The sequence below is a fragment of the Culicoides brevitarsis genome, chromosome 3 (genome assembly GCF_036172545.1).
Source record: "Culicoides brevitarsis isolate CSIRO-B50_1 chromosome 3, AGI_CSIRO_Cbre_v1, whole genome shotgun sequence".
Taxonomy (NCBI): domain Eukaryota; kingdom Metazoa; phylum Arthropoda; class Insecta; order Diptera; family Ceratopogonidae; genus Culicoides; species Culicoides brevitarsis.
Window position 1 is genome coordinate 17,665,066 of NC_087087.1, and position 18,317 is coordinate 17,683,382.

The 18,317-nt window shown below is 29.8% G+C and overlaps 1 protein-coding gene across 1 annotated transcript in view; it reads right to left on the bottom strand.

Moving 5' to 3' along the window:
- Positions 1-13,247, bottom strand: part of LOC134833556 (post-GPI attachment to proteins factor 6) — a 57,560-nt gene extending 44,313 nt beyond the window's left edge. Inside the window, exon 1 of the mRNA XM_063847916.1 lies at positions 12,702-13,247. The gene's annotated coding sequence lies outside the window, so the exon portion shown is untranslated. The remainder of the gene's footprint in view (positions 1-12,701) is intronic.
- Between the last annotated feature and the right edge of the window lie 5,070 nt (positions 13,248-18,317).

The window sequence follows — 18,317 nt, forward strand, 5'->3', positions numbered from 1 at the left end:
GCACAAATATTGATAGAAAAAAAGTCGCTTTGCTGAAATTTATGGTTTTTTGGTTCGACCTTGTTATTATTGTCAATTTTTGATTCAATTTACATCAAGGGATTTTATGGAAAAAATATAATCTGACGTGAATAAAATTATTGAATTTTTTTTAGAAAAATTTTGTTGAAACTAGCGGACCCGTGAACTTCGTTCTACCCAGTGAATGTTTTTTTTTTAATAAAAATAAATTGAAAATTAAGAAAATCTTTAGATATGTGAAAAATTACTTTACAAAGTCGACAAAAATAATTTTTCACAAATAATTTAAATATTTTTTAATTTTCAAATTTTTTTTTTAATTTAAAAAACATTCAAGGGGTAGAACGAAATTCACGGGTCCGCTATTTTCAATAACTTATTCATATAAAAAAAACTCACGAATTTTTTCAATAATTATTCAATATTTTCTGTTCTTAAACCTTCTCTTAGATAAGGCGCCATCCATTTAGGGCGGCGGAAGTTTGAGGGGGGGTATGGGTCCATGAATTTCCGATGAATTTCGACGTAGGGGGAGGAAATGTAAAAGAAAAATACGACAACGTATAAATTTTCTATAGTTAAGATTTTTTTGTTTCAATTTGTCAGAAATATTTAAGAACTTCAAACTTTTTTGATCTGTTTTTTGACTTACTGAGTAAACATGTACAATTTTCCATATAAATTTGAAGTAATTTTTAACATTTTTTTTTGAAAAAGGGGGGGGGGGGTATTTTACTCAAAAGTACGTCGTAAATTAGGGGGGGTCTTTAGGTCGTTCCAAACTCATTTTTTTCTTCTCCGCATTTTTTTCATATAAAAAAATCCGACGGTTTCCGATTATAGGAGAGGTGGGGGTCAAGAAATGTTCCTTTTTATCCGACGCCGTAAATGGATGGCGCCATAAACTTAAACATTGTAAAAAAAAACCCATTATTTCGTTTTAAAATTCATAAGGATTTTTAAGTTTCAAGCTATTTTTAAAAAATGACTTGAAATCCATAAAAAAATTTGTAACGAGATAACTTAAATTTTGCTCTACGATACTCCTTGTGGTTTTTTCTACTGTACCAAATTCAACTAAGAGAATTTTTACGAACAGAAAAATTAGAACAATATGAAAAAAAATTGTGCAAAATGTAGAAAATTTCACAGATAAGACTTGTAAGATTAAGATTTTGGTTAAGTCGAGGTTAAGTGTTTGCAGTGAAATATTCGACAAGTAGAACGAAGTTTACTGGTAACTCTACTTTTATAGAAACTTATAAAATATTCAATTTCTGGACGAAAAAAATTAATAATAATATCACTCTGTCTTCTCTTCTGCAGCTACTCAGATTAAGTTTGATTGCATTTCAAACAAAAAACTTTTTCTGCATACCTGTCTGATGTATGCTAAGCAGTGTAAGATATGTGAAATATATAGCTGGAAAAGACTATATAAAATTTATTTTTTTTTTTCTTTATTTTTCAACATTTTTTTTCTTTTGCTGTGTGTGTGTGTGTCGTTATAATGGAAAGGATTTTCTCGACGCTTTGCTTTCGCTCTGTACTTTTGCATTATCAGTTTTTTGCATTTATTTTCGGATTTGACGTGAATGAAGTTGATGCCTCAATCTGAAATATATTCACGTTCCATATCATTTTATTTTTCCCTCATTTTTTTCTTCTCCGCATGTTTTTTCTATGCCTTCTTTTTGTTTTTCTTTTCCATAAATCTATTTGAGAAATGTATTATATATGCATGTTTGCCTTACTTTTTATGATGTGTAAACAATGAAAAATGTCTGTAAATTCTGATTTTGTCTTGCAGATGCAAAAAATGGGATTTACAGTTTCTTATAAGTTAAGTTTGATGAGACGAGTTTGAGAAAAATGCTGATTTTAACAAATTTTAAAGATGATCCTTTTTAACAAATTCGTAGAAAAAGTATTTTTGAGCCTTGGAATCCATCAAAAGTTGACATTTGCTGCTTATATATTTCACTTCCAGAATAAATTGTGTTAAAAGCAGATTGAGTTTAAGTAAAAAGCAGTGTAAGCACGTTCTGTCAAGCAAAAAGTTACTTCAACAAAGAATATCAATCAATCTCCAAGATTTAATAACACTCTTATTTACACTTTTCTCCATCAACAACAAATTTTTCGTCATAAAAATTATCTTTACATCAATTTTCCCCAGTAACAACGAGCGACCTTAATCCAGTTATCGAGCAATTTCAACACTTATCACACACACATGTTGCTCCCTTCGACATTGTTTTATTATATTTAAAAGACATAATGCTTTATCATTATTTAATACTTGATGAGCTATTTGAGGCACAGAACAAAAAAAGTTGATACAGCTCGCAAATACAAAAACAGAGAAAAAGGGGACAAAAAAAACATAAACCACTGAAAAGGGAAAACTTTTAAAGTTGATGTTCGAGTAAATTTAGCTCTTTTTTCTCCATGTTAACGTTGATGATAAACAAGAAAATCACCGACGATCCTTTTTTGCTTGCTTACATCGTTACTACTCGGTACTCTGCCTCTTCTTCGATCTACGGGAAATTTATTGTGGTGAATCGGAAAAAAAGGTAATAATGTACATGGCAAAAGAGCCGCATACCTTGCCTCAGTTCCATGGGGAAATATGTCGGTGAATGATGAAAAAGGCAAACAAGCAACTTTGATTTTATTTTATGGTCGTTCTGCTGGTAGATAGCTACCTCAGTTTAGCTCAGACCTTCATATTAGAGGGAAAAAGTAATCGTTGTAATAAAGCAACCGGTTGCTTGAATATTCACTCTCTAATGGTCTCTCCTCTAATGCAAACTAGGTTACAATTTGTTTGATTGGCAGAAAAAAAAGGTATTTTACACTGGCTGGATGGCGGACGAGTAGTGATGATGATGATTATTTTTCCTGTAATTTACCAAATGGATCTTTTAACGGCTTCTCATTTGGATATTTACTTTCAACATCCATTCTCGTGAAATGACTTTTGTGTTTCGTTTCCATCGTATCAATGATAGTTTCATAATGGGGATTCTAGATTTAAGTTTATGGCTGAAGCTCGAGTATTTTTTTAAAGTGTTATGAAAGATATTCGGTTTAAGGATGGTATCATCGTGATCTGACAACTATTGAGATCAATTTAAGTATTTTTTATAGTTAATTTATCATAATAAGTAAACTAGTATAACTAACAAATTTTGGTTACATTTGGATTACTTTCAAAAGTTTTTATCATTAGATAAATTTGTATTAATATGAATAAAATAACACAGAACTGAAAGGTCTATAATTCCATCAGGTTCAGTTAGGTTTGATATTTCAAGTCATCTGACGATAAACTTAACTACCATCTGCCAGATAATTATGCCCGAACATATAATATTTTGTTATTAAAAAATGACGTGTTAGACTTAGAATCCAAGCTTTTGTTGTTCGCGCTTACCAATTTGTTAACCATTGAACAGTTTCAAAAATTAATAGCAGAACCCTAAGTGATAATACTTTTTAAATTTTATTACCGTGTATTGTAAAATTATTGCCTGGCTTTCCAATTTAATTACAAGTCGGAATAGACAAAGAGTGGTATGCAGGGACTTGTCTCCAAAAATAAAGTTTTCTCTTTTAACGGGATACCTGTTTTTAATTTTCTTTTCCTTTTTGACATATTTCGGCGTAATGCTGCTACACAACAAACATTTTTTGTAAAAACTTCTGTCACTTCTGTCAGTACCTTTCCATCGATCTATTTGTTATATTTTTCTTTCAGGATTACTTCTAGCGAACTCGATTTCATTTTTTAGCCGAATTCATTTGCTGGATATTTTCTTCTTTCGATTCTTAAAATTTATGAGAAATAAGAATACAATAACAAAAGTTTGTGGATGTTTTTAACCATTCTTATGCTTAACCAAAAATGCCGAAGAAAACTTTTCATCTTTTTCTGATGCTTGTTTTCGTGATTTTCGTGAGTTAGTTGCTATATATTATTCAATTTGTAAATTTTTATTTCAGGCTCAATTTTAAATATCCAATGTCACCTTAAAAGAACTATTCATTATGATGTTAGCTGAATAAAATACTTTTTTTTTATTTCTACATACCGAAAACTAATGCTCGAGCATTCAAACTACCATGAAACTGGAAACCTTCGAATAGAAGTCCTCAAATTAGATTACGACAAATATCGTTCTGTGACATCAGTCAGCAGTAAGGCAATCAAGAACTAATAAAACATAACTCGATCTCATTTGAAAAGTTTCACAAACTTTTACATAATAGCATGAATCACCCCTCCGTCTGTTGGCAGTCACTGCAGGCTTGTTTGCTAACACATCCTTTAATCGCCTTAACTTTATCAATGGTGTGTCATGTCATTTCCCCTTTTTTTCCTCCATGCACATTTTTTACATGCCTAAATGGACAACAATTCACTATATTTCACTTTTATTATTTTTTCATTAATTTTTTTCTCAATTTTCTTCTAAAAATAATAGCTTTTTTTCGTTCATGAACAACTCCATCTCTCGCTTTTTCCATTATTAGTTTTTTCGTGCAAGAAACGACTAAGAATGACACCGCAAAATGACACAAGATAATCTAATTTCGGGAACATAATACTCCTTTTTTTAAACAATATTGCTCTCTTATGCACCTCGCTCCCATGCGCTGGCAGCCAAGCATCGTAGAAAAGTGATGTAAGAAGAATAATTGGAATACTTTAACGACGTCTGGTTTTAATGTTCTTGCATAGTCTTTTTCTTGTGTATTTTTCGCTGTGCCTCGACTCAACTCGACACTGAAGCTATAATAACATTATATTATAATAATAATAGTTTTCTCTGCATCACTCTTCGGGGCGCGCACCTCCATTGCCACATACATAAAAATAATAAAGAATATGAGCATCACTATTAATATTAAAAAGCATGAGAAAAAGAAGAAAAGACAACGATCATTATTGGCTCATGTAAAAATTTTTATCCTTGCTGTAATAACCTTCTTAGTTTCTTTTCTTCTCTATCTTTTCACATTTTGCGGAGAGATGCAAAGTTTTTGTGTGTGGGAGTGGAAAACTTTTCTTCTCTAAATTGCATTTGAGTGCAGGTTTCATTGTTCGTTGTTCTCAAGTACAACATCAATAATAAAGGTAAAACTTTTGTCTTACTTTCTACTTGGATGGTTGGCAATTCATTGGGTTTCGTTGTACTTCATTGCGGTCGATGGTAGTTGTGCCACTTGCACGGCATCCCATTAAATGCGAGGAAAAATGTCATGGTCATGCAACGCGTTTCAACACGTTACCCAAGAAAAATACGAGGAAAAAGAGTTTATCATTGCTCATAATCGGTTATAGGTATGGAGAAAGCTCTAAAAAAAATATAGAAATTATTCAGTTCATTGGGCATGAGATTTGCTTTATGAAATTTTATTCAACAGTGAATTTTTCTTTCAGTTCTCTCCATTAAAAAAAGGGATTTTTTTGAAAATTTTAGGTTGAGAACCTTTTTGAGCGCATTTAGAATTTTTGGTAAAAATTACTTAAAGCGAAATTTAAAAAAAAAATTAAAAGAAAAAAAAATAAAAAGAAAATGAGATTAATAAAATTCAAATTAAAACCTAATTAGGCCGCTCCAAATTTTTTTCGTTAAATAGGGGCAAAATAAAAAAAAAGTTTTGAAATACTTTTTCATACAAAATGACAAAATTTCTGTGTTTAATGTATATTTTAGATGTTTTTATGGTGTTTAGGTTGAGATTTGATCATTTAAAATCGATAAAAAAAAATAAAAATTTAAAAAGTTTAAAAAATTTTAATTAAAAAAAATTTCATAAAAATAACTGTCAAAAAATTTTGAAAAATAATTTTTTTGAAAATATTTGTAGAGAAGGAAATTCATGTTGAAATTCCATTTTTAATAAAAAAAAATTACTAAAAATTAAAAAAAAATTGAAAATTTCTTAAAAAATATTTTTTTCATCATAAATTTTGCTAGAAGAATTTTAAGAATTTTTTTTGATAATTTTGATCAAAAATGATCTATTTAAATAAAAATTAAAATATTTTTATTTAAATTAAAATTTTAAATTTTTTCATATTTTTTTCTGTAAGCTTTAATGAATTTTTTTTCATGAAAAAAAAACTTTAAAATTTAATTTTCCTGAATAAAATTATATTTTTAAATTAAATTTTTTTCTTACCACTTTTTTTTACCATTTTTACCAATTAAAACCAATTTTTCACAGATTTTTCAAAATCGATCAAATTTTACGATTTTCACTTATTTTTCAAAAAAAAAATTTTTACTCTCAGACAGACAGAAAAAAATCTTGTCAATCCATTTTTTTTTCTTAACATCCTAAAAGTAACACATTTTTTTTCTTCCTAACGATGAAGAATGAGAACGACCTGTGAGATGAGAGATAAAGAAAAATGTGTAGGAAAAATTATTCTGCTTCACGAAACGCATTGTTCGGTGAAGGTGACAATGAATATCGTATCGACGGAAGTAAGTCAAATGGATCAAGTTAGATCCCGTCCCTCCATTTTTCGTTTTCTCTGCTTCTTGGCCCATGTGATGTCCATTATCCCCGCATCAAGCGACGACACAGAGAAAAAGAGGCAGAAAATCTTTAAAAATACATTAGTTTTCACGTGTCATGTCACACAAAACCCTTTTTATGACATTTGTCTAACTTTTTCGTTACGACTTCGACTTCACTAACATGTCTAAGTAATTTCAACTATTACGTGACAACAATAACACTGCGAACGACAACGATGATACTTTTGCTCGTTGTTCCATGGCATTGGCAAGAGGTACGAGAAACAACAAGATGAGAAAAAAAAACTTTTTACAGATATTAAAATATCATGATGCATTAATGATTGTGCCAAAGAAGGATTCAAAGTTAGATTAATGTTTGTCGGATCTCGCTGTCATACGGTTTTGACAGAATTTTAATTTGCACGGCAAAAAGTTTGCCTGACGTTTGATTGTCAGAGGATTTAAACAGGCAAGGAATCAAGTTGAATCGACGAGTGAGAGTTTGAAATCCTTGCTAATCCTTCTTTCTCGCTTTCTCTTATAACGGCAACGTCTCGTGTTCATTATGTCGATAAAAACTTCCCATGTTGCACTTTCCGAGAGTGTATCAAGTAGCTAAGCTCGTTTGGGATAAACTGCATTAATGCATTTGTTTGATGTCCTCTGTTCACGTGATGTGAAGTTATTGACGCGGAAGTGAAATGCTGAACTTTTTTTTTGCATTCTCTGTATGTTTGTCTAAGCATTAAATGACGACGGTAGTAAGTGCAACAGCGTAAAAAGTTTTTTTTTCTGTAAAAATAAACTCATTAAACAGTGGAACATGTGAGAAGAGAACAGTTCGTTATCATGTTAAAAGCTTTTTTCAACAGGGAATTTAATATGTTCCGACGTCATTTGAACTTGTGCTAACACGAAAAGTTCCTGCATGCACAAAGAATTAATTAATTCCAACAAAGGAACGAAATGTTTTTTTGAGCATGATGCTGCCTTTTCATCTCTTTTTATGGCTAACTATCCTACGGATTGGAAAGGGGTGATGTTGACCCTTTAGCTTAGGATGTTACTTTAATCACTTGAAAGGTTAATTTAATCCCTTTTGAAGCTCATAAGGGATTAGAATAACCTCTCAATTGGTTAAAATAACCACTTAAGGGCATTCATTAACCTCCTGGAGGACCAACAGAAGAAAAAGTGAGAGATTGATGCCTTAAGGAATCGAGAGTCAAATTGACCTCTAAAGCGAAACCCTTGGTTCCTCAAGGAAACAATTTGTTCTTATAAAAAATCAATCTGATTCCTTTAAAAAGGTCAACCTAATGCTGATAATTTGCAGACCCGAGAAATTTAAGCCCTTTAAGAGGTCAATTTGATCCCTTGAGCCTTAAGAATTCAAATTAATTCCTTAAAAAATGACTTCTTAACCTTAAGGGATCAGATTGACCTCTTAAAGGGCTTAAATTTCTCGGGTCTGCAGAGGAGTAACTCTAAAGGTATGTACACGCAAAAAAAAGAGTTATCAGTATTTGACCTCTTAAAAAAATCATCTTAAAATTTAAAATACACTTTACTATTTATTAGTTAAAAATTAGAGGAAATTCATCTCGAACTTGGTTACCAATAAAGGTGATGTCAGGTTAGTAATCCTTTTACAATTTTCATTTTTTTTCGATTGAATTCAAAAATTTTTAAAGTGTGACAAAAAAAATTAAAAATGAAAAATCAAAAAAAAAATCTTTTTTTTTTGTTTTTTTTTTTAATTTTGAGGAATTTTAACTTTTGCTTTTTTTTTTTAATCAAAGATTTTTAGTGAGGTTCAATTTGTTTTCTCAAAGGGTCCAACTGATTCCTTAAGAGATCAATCAGAGCCCTTTAAGAGGTTATTTTAACCCATTGAGAGATTATTTTAATCCCTTTCACTCCACGAGAAATTTATTGAATTTTACTAGTTTATTAGTAACTTTTTATTTGTCTCATATAAACTTCCAATTGTAGTTAAAATAACCTCTTAAGGGCTTTAATTAATCTCTTAAGGGTTTAAATTAACTTGATGAAGGACGATAAAAGGTGTTATTGATCCCTTATGAGATCAGTTAGACCCCTCGACAGTCAAATTAACCCTTTAAGTGAATTTCTTGATTCCTTAAGCGAACAATTTGTTTCTTTAAGAATCAGTCTAATCCCTTAAAACAAGTCCAGGGGTCTTAAATCTAATGTTGATAGTACCCGAAAAAACCCTTAAGAGATCAAAATGATTCTTTAAGGGAAAAAATTTTTCGTTTAAGGAATTGAAAAATTCACTTAAGAGTCAATTTAGCTCTTGAAGGGTCCAACTGATGCCTTAAGGGATCAATCTCACCATTTTTCGTCTCTTGATCCCCTAGAAAGTTAATTTAAACCCTTAAGAGATGAATAAAAGCCTTTAAGAGGTTATTTTAACCCATTGAGAGGTTATTCTAATCCCTTATGTGCTTCAAAAGGGATTAAATTAACCTCTCAAGTGATTAAAGTAGCTTCTTAAAGCTAAATCGTTAATTTCACCCCTTTTCAATCCGTAGGGCAATCATCCAGGTAATAGCATTTCGAAATAACCCTCGCCATTTTTTTTTGTTTCCATAAGCCTGCAGTGTGTCCCTTTTTTCTCTCTGACCGTAACCGCAATCCCTCGCAAAACCATGTGTCTGTGTCATGACAACGCAACATTTCGACAGACATTCAACACTCGGATAATGATGTTTATTCTATTAATTTCCAGCGAAAATAAATGCAAGTAATTTGCTTTGTGCGCCTCTATTTGTTGGGATATAATTTCTAATATAAATACATTTAACAACATGCGTGCAAGCACATCTGGGACTCTCGTTCTCTGGAATATATTTTACTTGATTGAAATTTTGCACGGAATTTTAGGTGGTTTCTGGATAGCGGCATGCGATAAGGTTGGGATTAAGTGACACAATATTCAATTTTGATAGAGGAATGGAAGTAAAATCCGTTATTTATAAAGGTAAAAATTTAATAAATTTTTATAAGTCTTTTATAAATAAATTGTAAATAATTCAAAAAATAATAAGAGCTAAAAATATAATTAAATTTTCTAGAATGTAAACAATTTTTTTTTAAATTTATATTATTTAAAATTTTTTAATCTTATTTTATTTTTACCATTTTCGCAAATAAAAAGATAAATAATTTTTTATTTTATTTAAAAAAAAATGTAAAGTATTAATTTTTTAGAATATTTTTTTCAAAATTTATCTAAAAATAAAAAAATAATAATAATTATTTTAATTTTTTCAATTGATTTTTTTTTAGATTTATTTTAGATCAATTGATATTTAATAATTTTGAATTTTTGAAAAAAAAAATCGTTTAAATTATTTTTTTAATTTCAAAAATAGCAAAAAAAAAATTAAGTCACACGAAAAATCCTTTATAATTTTTTTTTAAACAATTTTATTTATTTTTATCGCTGAGAGCCGAAAGAAACTCATTAGTTATCTAAACAAACACAAACACGCGCACCATCAAATTTAACCTCGTCCAATCAATTCTTTTGTGTATACATAATTCAAAATCATCTTGCACCATGAAATCACAATAACACAATGTTTTATGAGTTTATATGTCGCTATTTTATTGTACATGCACTCCGCAAAAGGTTGTAGGAAAGTGGCCAAGGTAGAATTAAATCAATAAATTTTTTGGAGCATAAACAAATCTCTCGTAATTAATTGGTTTCGATTTTATGCATTTTGCAAATTATATCGTGTCCTTCTCGCTCTTTCTCTCATCCGTGTGTGTTTGAGGTGGAATCAATGCAATATGATGCAATTATATCAAATAAATGGCAATAATGACATAAACAAATTATATTTAAATTTCTCGGCATGCTGTGTGAATTTTCCAACATTTTGCGAAAATTCAAAGCTCAATAATGGTGATTTATTGTGAGTGTGCTCTAAACGTTTCCTGCCCATTTAAATGCAAAATTCAAAACATTCTAAACGCCACCCAAACACACTGGAATCCGCAGCAAACAACGGAAAAATTTCAGTGATTTTGCGAATGCGATGCAAAAAAAAGTGAGCAACAACATCATCAACATTCTGGCAAAAATAGAAATTCGCGAAAATTGGTGTGTTGCAAAAGAAATAAAATGCGAGACATGAGAATTGGAAATTTTATTCAAATAATTTTTTTAGGAAAAATAAAAAATACAAATGAAAAAGAAAAATAAAATATTGATTTTTCGGGATTTGTCGGGATTTTAATACATATGTCTTTTTTAGCTATTTAATTAACATATTTAAAACATTTTTGCGAAATATTGAAAAAATTAATTTATTTTATAAAATATCGCTTATTTCTTTAAATTCCGTCAATTTTAGTTTAATTTATTGAAAAAACAAAAATAAAACTTCAAAATATTCAAAAATTCCTTAGTAAGGCCGCTCCATTTTTTCAAACTTCACAGATTTTTTCAAAATGGGGGGGGGGGCAAAATAAAAAAAAAATTTTTGAAATACTTTTTCATAAAAAATGACAAAATTTTAACAAATTTCGGTATAATTTAGTTGTTTTTATGATATCTACTTTGAGAGTATTTCCAATTAAAAATTTAAACAGAAAAATTTCATGAAAATAACTGTCAAAAAATTTTTAAAAATAATTTTTTGAAAATATTTTTAGAGAAGAAAATTAATGAAAAATTTCGTTTTTCAATACAAAAATTCTTGAAAATTGAAAATATTTTATAAAATTTTTGAAAATTTCTTGAAAAATATGGAAAAAGGCTAAAAATGGTCAATTTTGATGAAATTTTAACTTTTTTGTTTTTATTTTGCCCCATTGGATTTTCGGCTTTTGAAATGGGGCATGGGACAAAAAGTTCAAAAAATTGTAAAAATGGAGCGGCCTAAAGGTAAAAAATCAAAATCATTTTACATAAATACAGAAATTTTGAATTTTTAAAAGAAAAATGGAGAATTATTTAATTTAGAAATTAAATTTGTATAATCACTTAAAAAACGTATAAAATTGACTTAATTTAGGATTTTTCATTATCTTGGGGTAAATAATATTTACTAAATATTATTTTGGGGAATAAGTTGGCTTCCCTTTCCTTTGGTTTCAAAATAAACCAAAATGATCACATCCAAATATATTTTTTTTTTAATTTTTAAGACATTTTTTTAAATCTCACACGAAATCTTAATTTTTTTTAATGAAAAAAAAAAATTTTATAATTTAATTAATTACTTAATAATTAATTAAATGGCAGAATCCCACCGCCTTTGAGGAAAGGGAAAAAAAATTTAATTTGGCTGGATCAATCGCTGGTGAATTTTTGTTCTTTTTGTATCTTTTTATGTTTTATGTGATGTCAACTGTAACTCAAATCGCATCACCAAACTGGGCCAAAGAAGCAGAACTCCTGAACTACGAGAATTTATTGAATTATTGTATTTTATTTGAAAAGATGGGTTTTTATGCCGGAAGGCGTTTTTCAATGGTTTTTTTTTACCAAAAAAAAATTTTGACTGCCAAGGGCTCTTGCCTGTTGAGCGTTTGAGAAAACAATAATTAAATATATTTTTGACTTCCCCTTAGTATATGCCAGTAAATCTAAATAATAAAGTCTAAATTCAGTTCAATCCAATTTTTCATGTTTTAAATTTTTTATAGTCCAAAAACTTGCGAGACACAAAAATTTTACAATTGGCATCAGAATGACTGACTTTTAAATTACACTGAATGAATGTTTCTGCCTCACAAAATTCACATACATTTAAATTTAGGCACGATGGTTACTATTTTGAACGCACCATACGATAGTCAGACATACATACAAAGACCGGCACTGATAACAATATCAACGCGTATGTTTAATAAGTAAATAACGTCTAATAATTGTTTGTAGGTAAGTATGGTTTGTTGTTGTTTACTTGCCTATAAATTTATTTATGTGCGAGAATATTGTTATCGGCAATCTCCCGCTGGTTATTCTACATTCTACATTCATTAAAAATCGTCCGTTGTAAATTTTTGCAACCAAACAAAACACCGAAAAAAAATCAATAAAGTACGTAACAATAAAAAAAAGAACGTTAAAGAAATATAAAAAGAAAGTACCTTTAAAATTTCTGCTGTGGCGATTTAGACAGACATTGACGCTGCTTCACTCCGTTAAATGTAAAAATGTTTTGTTGATGATTTTTTTTTTTTGAAACAATTTTATTTTATTTTTTTTTCTAGTTATATTTATATGATTATATTGTTGCCTGCCGCCAACGACGACGACGACGACAATGACAACGACAAGCTTCGATTTTTTATGAACTAACTTTTCTCTCCTGTGCTGTGCGTCGCATACGGAAAATACACACACGAAAAACTCTGTTTTTATTTATTTAAAAATATTTTTTCCTTGTTTGCTTGCAAGTTTCAAGGATTTCTCGGTATTTGCTGTGCTCTCACACAAAAATTATTCACTTAAATATTTTTTTTGTTGCATGGACGGAAGTTGCCCGGACTCGCAATCCTTTATTTCGCCTGCTTTCCGTTGTTTCGTTTTTGTCAAACAAACAAAAACTCTTTTGAAGAAAGGAATCAAAATTAAATGTCAAAAAATTTTACAGACATAAACAAGTTCTTTTGGGAGTTTTTTCGTCCGGTGCGTTACTCATCCACGAAACGACTAAAGTAGAAAATCACAATGTTTGCCTTTTATTGTACGACATCGCGGAGCTCGGTTCAGTGAGTTGCTTTGCCGTGTGTCGATAACACACGACGAGACAGATGATTCTGTGCACGATGTTCAACAATTGCTAATGAATGTGCGCAGGCGTTAGATTTCTGTTTGTGTCTTCGTCGTCATTGTCGTCGCTGCGAGACTTGCAGTGAGTAGATTTATTGAATCGAAGAGTTGATGTCGTCGATGGAGTTACAATGCGAACGGTTTTCGGCAATTTGGGGGAGTTGGGGAGTCAAAAATTGGAGATTTTGAAGATTTGTGTGGAGACGCCTGGTGTTTTTTGAATGGTGAGTATAATTTAATGTACATGTGTTGACTTTTATGATGAATCCCGTTGAACTTTTTCTTTGTCTTCTTTGTTTGTGTCGTCGTTGTTTTACATGTGAAAAAGTCATATGAAGCAGTGTGTCTAAAAACTCGAGCTTTGTGAGATATTTTAAGTTTTAAATTTTAACTTCAAAAAAATTTTTTCTATAGATTTTTTTTTATCATTTTTGATTAAAAATATTTAATGCCTTTTTAGTTTCTCTTGATATAAAAAATTGAATTAATTTTTTTAAAATCCTAACAATTTTTTTGTTATCCAAAAATAAATATCCATTTTGTGATTTAAAATTAAATTCATAAGATTCTATTTTAATTTTTTTAGTCAAAATTTATATTGAAAATAATTCGGCATTATGTCTGTCTGTTATGTGCAATCTATCCGTAACGACATTTAAAATTGCCTTTGCTAATTCAAAATATGGCGCCATTCATTTAGAACGTTACCTATTTATGGCACCATCCACATAGACAAAAAAAATTGGAGAATTTCAAATACTTCAAATATTTTTGAAAATTTTGAAACATCGTAGAAAATGATAATTTGTGAAAAAATTTAGAAAAAAATAATTTAAAAAAAAAAGAAATTTTTTTTTTTAATTATTAATTTTAATTACTTAATTATTTTATTAGTTTTTAATAAAATTTTATCAATATATTTTTTGAATTAAATTTAAATTTTTATTTTAAATTTTTTTTTAAATTTAATTTTTTTTTTTAATTTTACATTAAATTTAAAAATGTTATTCTAAAAAAATTATCAATTTTTAAATTAAATTAAAATTAAAATTAAATAAAAAAAATAATTTAAATTAAATTTTTGTTTGTTAAAAACATAGTAAATCAATGAAAATATTTTTAAATTTGAGCAACAAAAATAAAAATGAAAAATATTTAAGAAAAAATTGTAAAAAATCTACCTAAAATTTATAGTTCGTTCCGCTGCTCAAATTTAAAGATTTTTTTTAAAATATATTTTACCGTTTTTTAATACGAATTTTTGCAAATTTATGTACAAAACAATTTTGAGTAAAATTTAATCAAATTTTTTTTTCGATTGCATTTTAACTATTTTTTTTTTTTTTTGAAATAAAACCTCTTGTTTTTTTAAAGCTTGAACGATCAAAGGTCTCAACAATCAAAGCTCGAGCTTTGATCAATCGAGCCTATTATTTCACCATACTAGAATGCTGTTAATGGCAGCGTGAATCTGAAGCAAGAGTAAAGTTACAGTGTGACAAAAATTGCAATGTATATTTTATTTCCAAAGGCAAACTGAAACCTTTTGTTATATAATCCCATTTCGAGTCCTTAGCAACTCACACACACGCTCCTTCAAGTTTTCAACCACATGCGTGCTTACCGACAGGAGAAAGAGGAAAGCAAGAACATGCACTACCTACCTACTTCTCCAAGTGACTACCGTTCATGGTACGTATGTTTAGTTTTATAATTTCAAGTATCCTCGTGATTAAAGTGTTTGCTGAGCGTTTAAAAAATGTTGCTCGTGTTAGTTTAGTGCACCATGTGTGTGTGGGTATGCGTTTTGTGATGAATGACGATGACAATATGGCAGAACTAAGAAAACGAGAGCAGTGCAGTTGAAGAGGTTCAAGGTAGTTTTCGAGTACTACGTGCTGTCCTTCACAGCCTTGTTATTATTAACCATGATTTAATTTTGGCTTGAGTGAGCATATGAAGTTTGAGCCACAGAACAAACTTTTTTCCTGAAAAAAAATTAAAAGTTTTTCATTTACTCTTTTAATTGGAGTTGAAGGGACTCAACTTAAATTTAAACAAAAAAAAACTAAAATAAAATAGTAAAGTACTTGGGTAAGTCTATTGAATTTTTTTCATGTGTTGAGATGACATCCCTTAAGGACGCTGAGGCATTAGAAAACTGACTTTTTATTTGGATTTAAATGTAATTTTAACCTAATTTATAGAACATATTTTCAAAAATTTTGACCACGTGACCAATTATTGATTCCAAATCACCCGATTTCAGCATTTCATGGAAAAAATGCCATGCGATTTTTTGATGGTTTTGTGTTAGTTAGTCCTAAAGTAGTCCAAAAAACCTAAATTCAAAATTCTGGAATGAGCTATTGAGAATTTAGACATTTTTTAGTGCATTTGGGTATGTTCAAGTACCTCTTTGACATACCTGGTGTCACTAAAAATGCATAGAAACACTTAAGCTCATTCTAGAATTTTAAATTTAGGTTTTTTGGACTACTTTAGGACTAACTAACACAAAACCATCAAAAAATCTCATGCCTTTTTTTATCGATGAAATGCTAAAATCGGGTGATGTGGTATCGAAAATTGGTCACGTGGTCAAAAATTTTCAAAATATGTTCTATAAATTAAGTAAAAATTACATTAAAATCCTAATATAAAGCCAGTTTTCCACTATATTGCAATAAATTAAATCACAGTTGATTGCATGTAGTTTTTTGTTCAACAGTTTAATACCTCAACTTCATCTTAATTTTTGCTCAATTTCATCCCAATTACCAAAACTAGCTAGAAAAACGAACGAAGTAAATTAAATTCAGTGGACATTTTTTTGTTGGTGGCCTTAGATGTGCCTCTTTATCCGACCGACACAAGAAATGGAAAACAAAGAAAGAAAAACGAAAAGACGCAAAAAAGAGCCAGAAGGAAATAATGTAATGACGATGTCGGTACGTGAAAAGCTGAGAAGCTTTTAAAATTGGTTGCATAAGCTAAATTGAAAACATGCAATAAATCTTCGTCGTTTGCTCGTACATACCCGTATACCTCCAGCTTTTTGTTATTATTTTTGTTGTTACTGTTGTTATATTTTACATTAAGTCTCGTGTATAGACTCATACACAAAAATCTGCGGTGATTGTATTAACAAGCCATATTTTGTAGACAGTCATATTTTATGTTAGCCATGTACCGAAAATTTTCATTGGCATTGCTTTCGACACGGGTTTTGGTGGATTTTTCGCGACACAGCTAGCAATGTGCGGCTTCCGAGACGTATAGGAGGCTATTAAAAAACGGAGGAAAATATGTAATAAAAGTGAAGACGCTATTCATACTTTTTACTGATGATGGTGCTCTTTTTTTTATTATAAATAACATTACATTATATTCAGGTGAAATTTTTGCGTATCTTCTACCTTGAATGAAAAATTTGCTTCGAACGCCAAATTGAATTACAGTTTTTATTTTTGGGTGTTCGTAGGTTGTTGTTGTGGCGTTATGTTACTGTTGATGCCATTATGAAAATTATGCTCGAATAAAAAATATGTTGAAATGAAAGGAATTTACATTTTGAGTTGCGTCTCATTCAATGACGATTTATGAGAATTTAAGTGAGGAAAAAATGTTGTAAGGTTTGCTCAATTTTTAATATCAAAAATATTTGAAGGAAAAATTATTCTTAAAGCTCAGAAATAGATTTTTTTAAAATTATCAATATAATTTAACTGTATCCAATTTTTGTCAAACTTCTCTAGAATTTTACTTTTTTTCTCAGTTCACTTCCAAAGATTAATTTACAAAAAAATAATAAATTATTTTGAAATTGAAAAAATAGAGATTGCAAAAGCTCGGGGCTTTAAATTCTCGAGTTTCGAACTTAAACTAATACCAAACTATTCAAAATCTTAAATTGAATAATTTTGTTTTTGATTTGTGTTTTTGGAAACTAAGTTACTGGATGCCATTATCAAAGATTATATGAAAATCTAAGTTTTTCTTTTATAAAAGGGGGTATGAACGACTTTCTGAATAAAAATGTAAAAAGTACGTTCGTTTTCCATTCTACAGTAGAAAAAAGAAAGCTGAATATTTTAAAAATTATCAAAAAAAAAAGGCTTTGCGAATTTTGCAAGATCCTCCTATTTACTGCAAAAATTTTATTTGACTTTTAAAAAAAATTGTGCTTGATAAAAATTCACGTAGCTCAATAAAATGGGTACCGAATTTTTTGAATTAGCAATTTTGATTTCAAAAAATTTGGCTCCGATTGGGCTTTTTACCATGAAAATCCGCCGTAGGAAACGACCTTTCAGCAAAGCGGGATGCCGCGGATGCATTTTATTTGGCAAACCTCCAGGCTCTCGAAGCACAACAAGAACGAAAGGCTGCCTTCGAAGCCAAGGTCCAAGTGTTTAATGGCTTAAAGGCGGAACATGGCGAGCAAGCCAGTGCAGCACAGATTGGCTTTATGAAACAGAAACTCAGTGTCTGCAAAAGTACCGTCTATGCAAATCAATTGGTACTCGGTTCTCAAAGAGCTCCGGAAAATAATGGAGGAAAGAAGCATCAACGCAATAATTAAGAGAATAAATTTATGATAAAAAGTTTACATATGGGAAAAGGACACGTGGTCAGCAAGAAATTGTAAGGAAAAGGAAAAAAGAAATACAAAAAGGGACTGAGAAAGGAAATTCATGAGAAAATGATAACTATGTGAAACTAAAATATTTAAATTATAGGAAAAAAAACTACAATCGTCAACTGGAATAAATTGAAAAAGGTTGTTTTGATTCTACGTTCAACTCCAGTCCGCGCGAGAATCGCCACAAAAGCCCCATCACGCGAATTGAGAGTGATCATCCATAACGGACCGGCGTTTAAAGCGGGTAGGTGCCACCACGTAAAAAATTGCAACAATTCGATAGTGA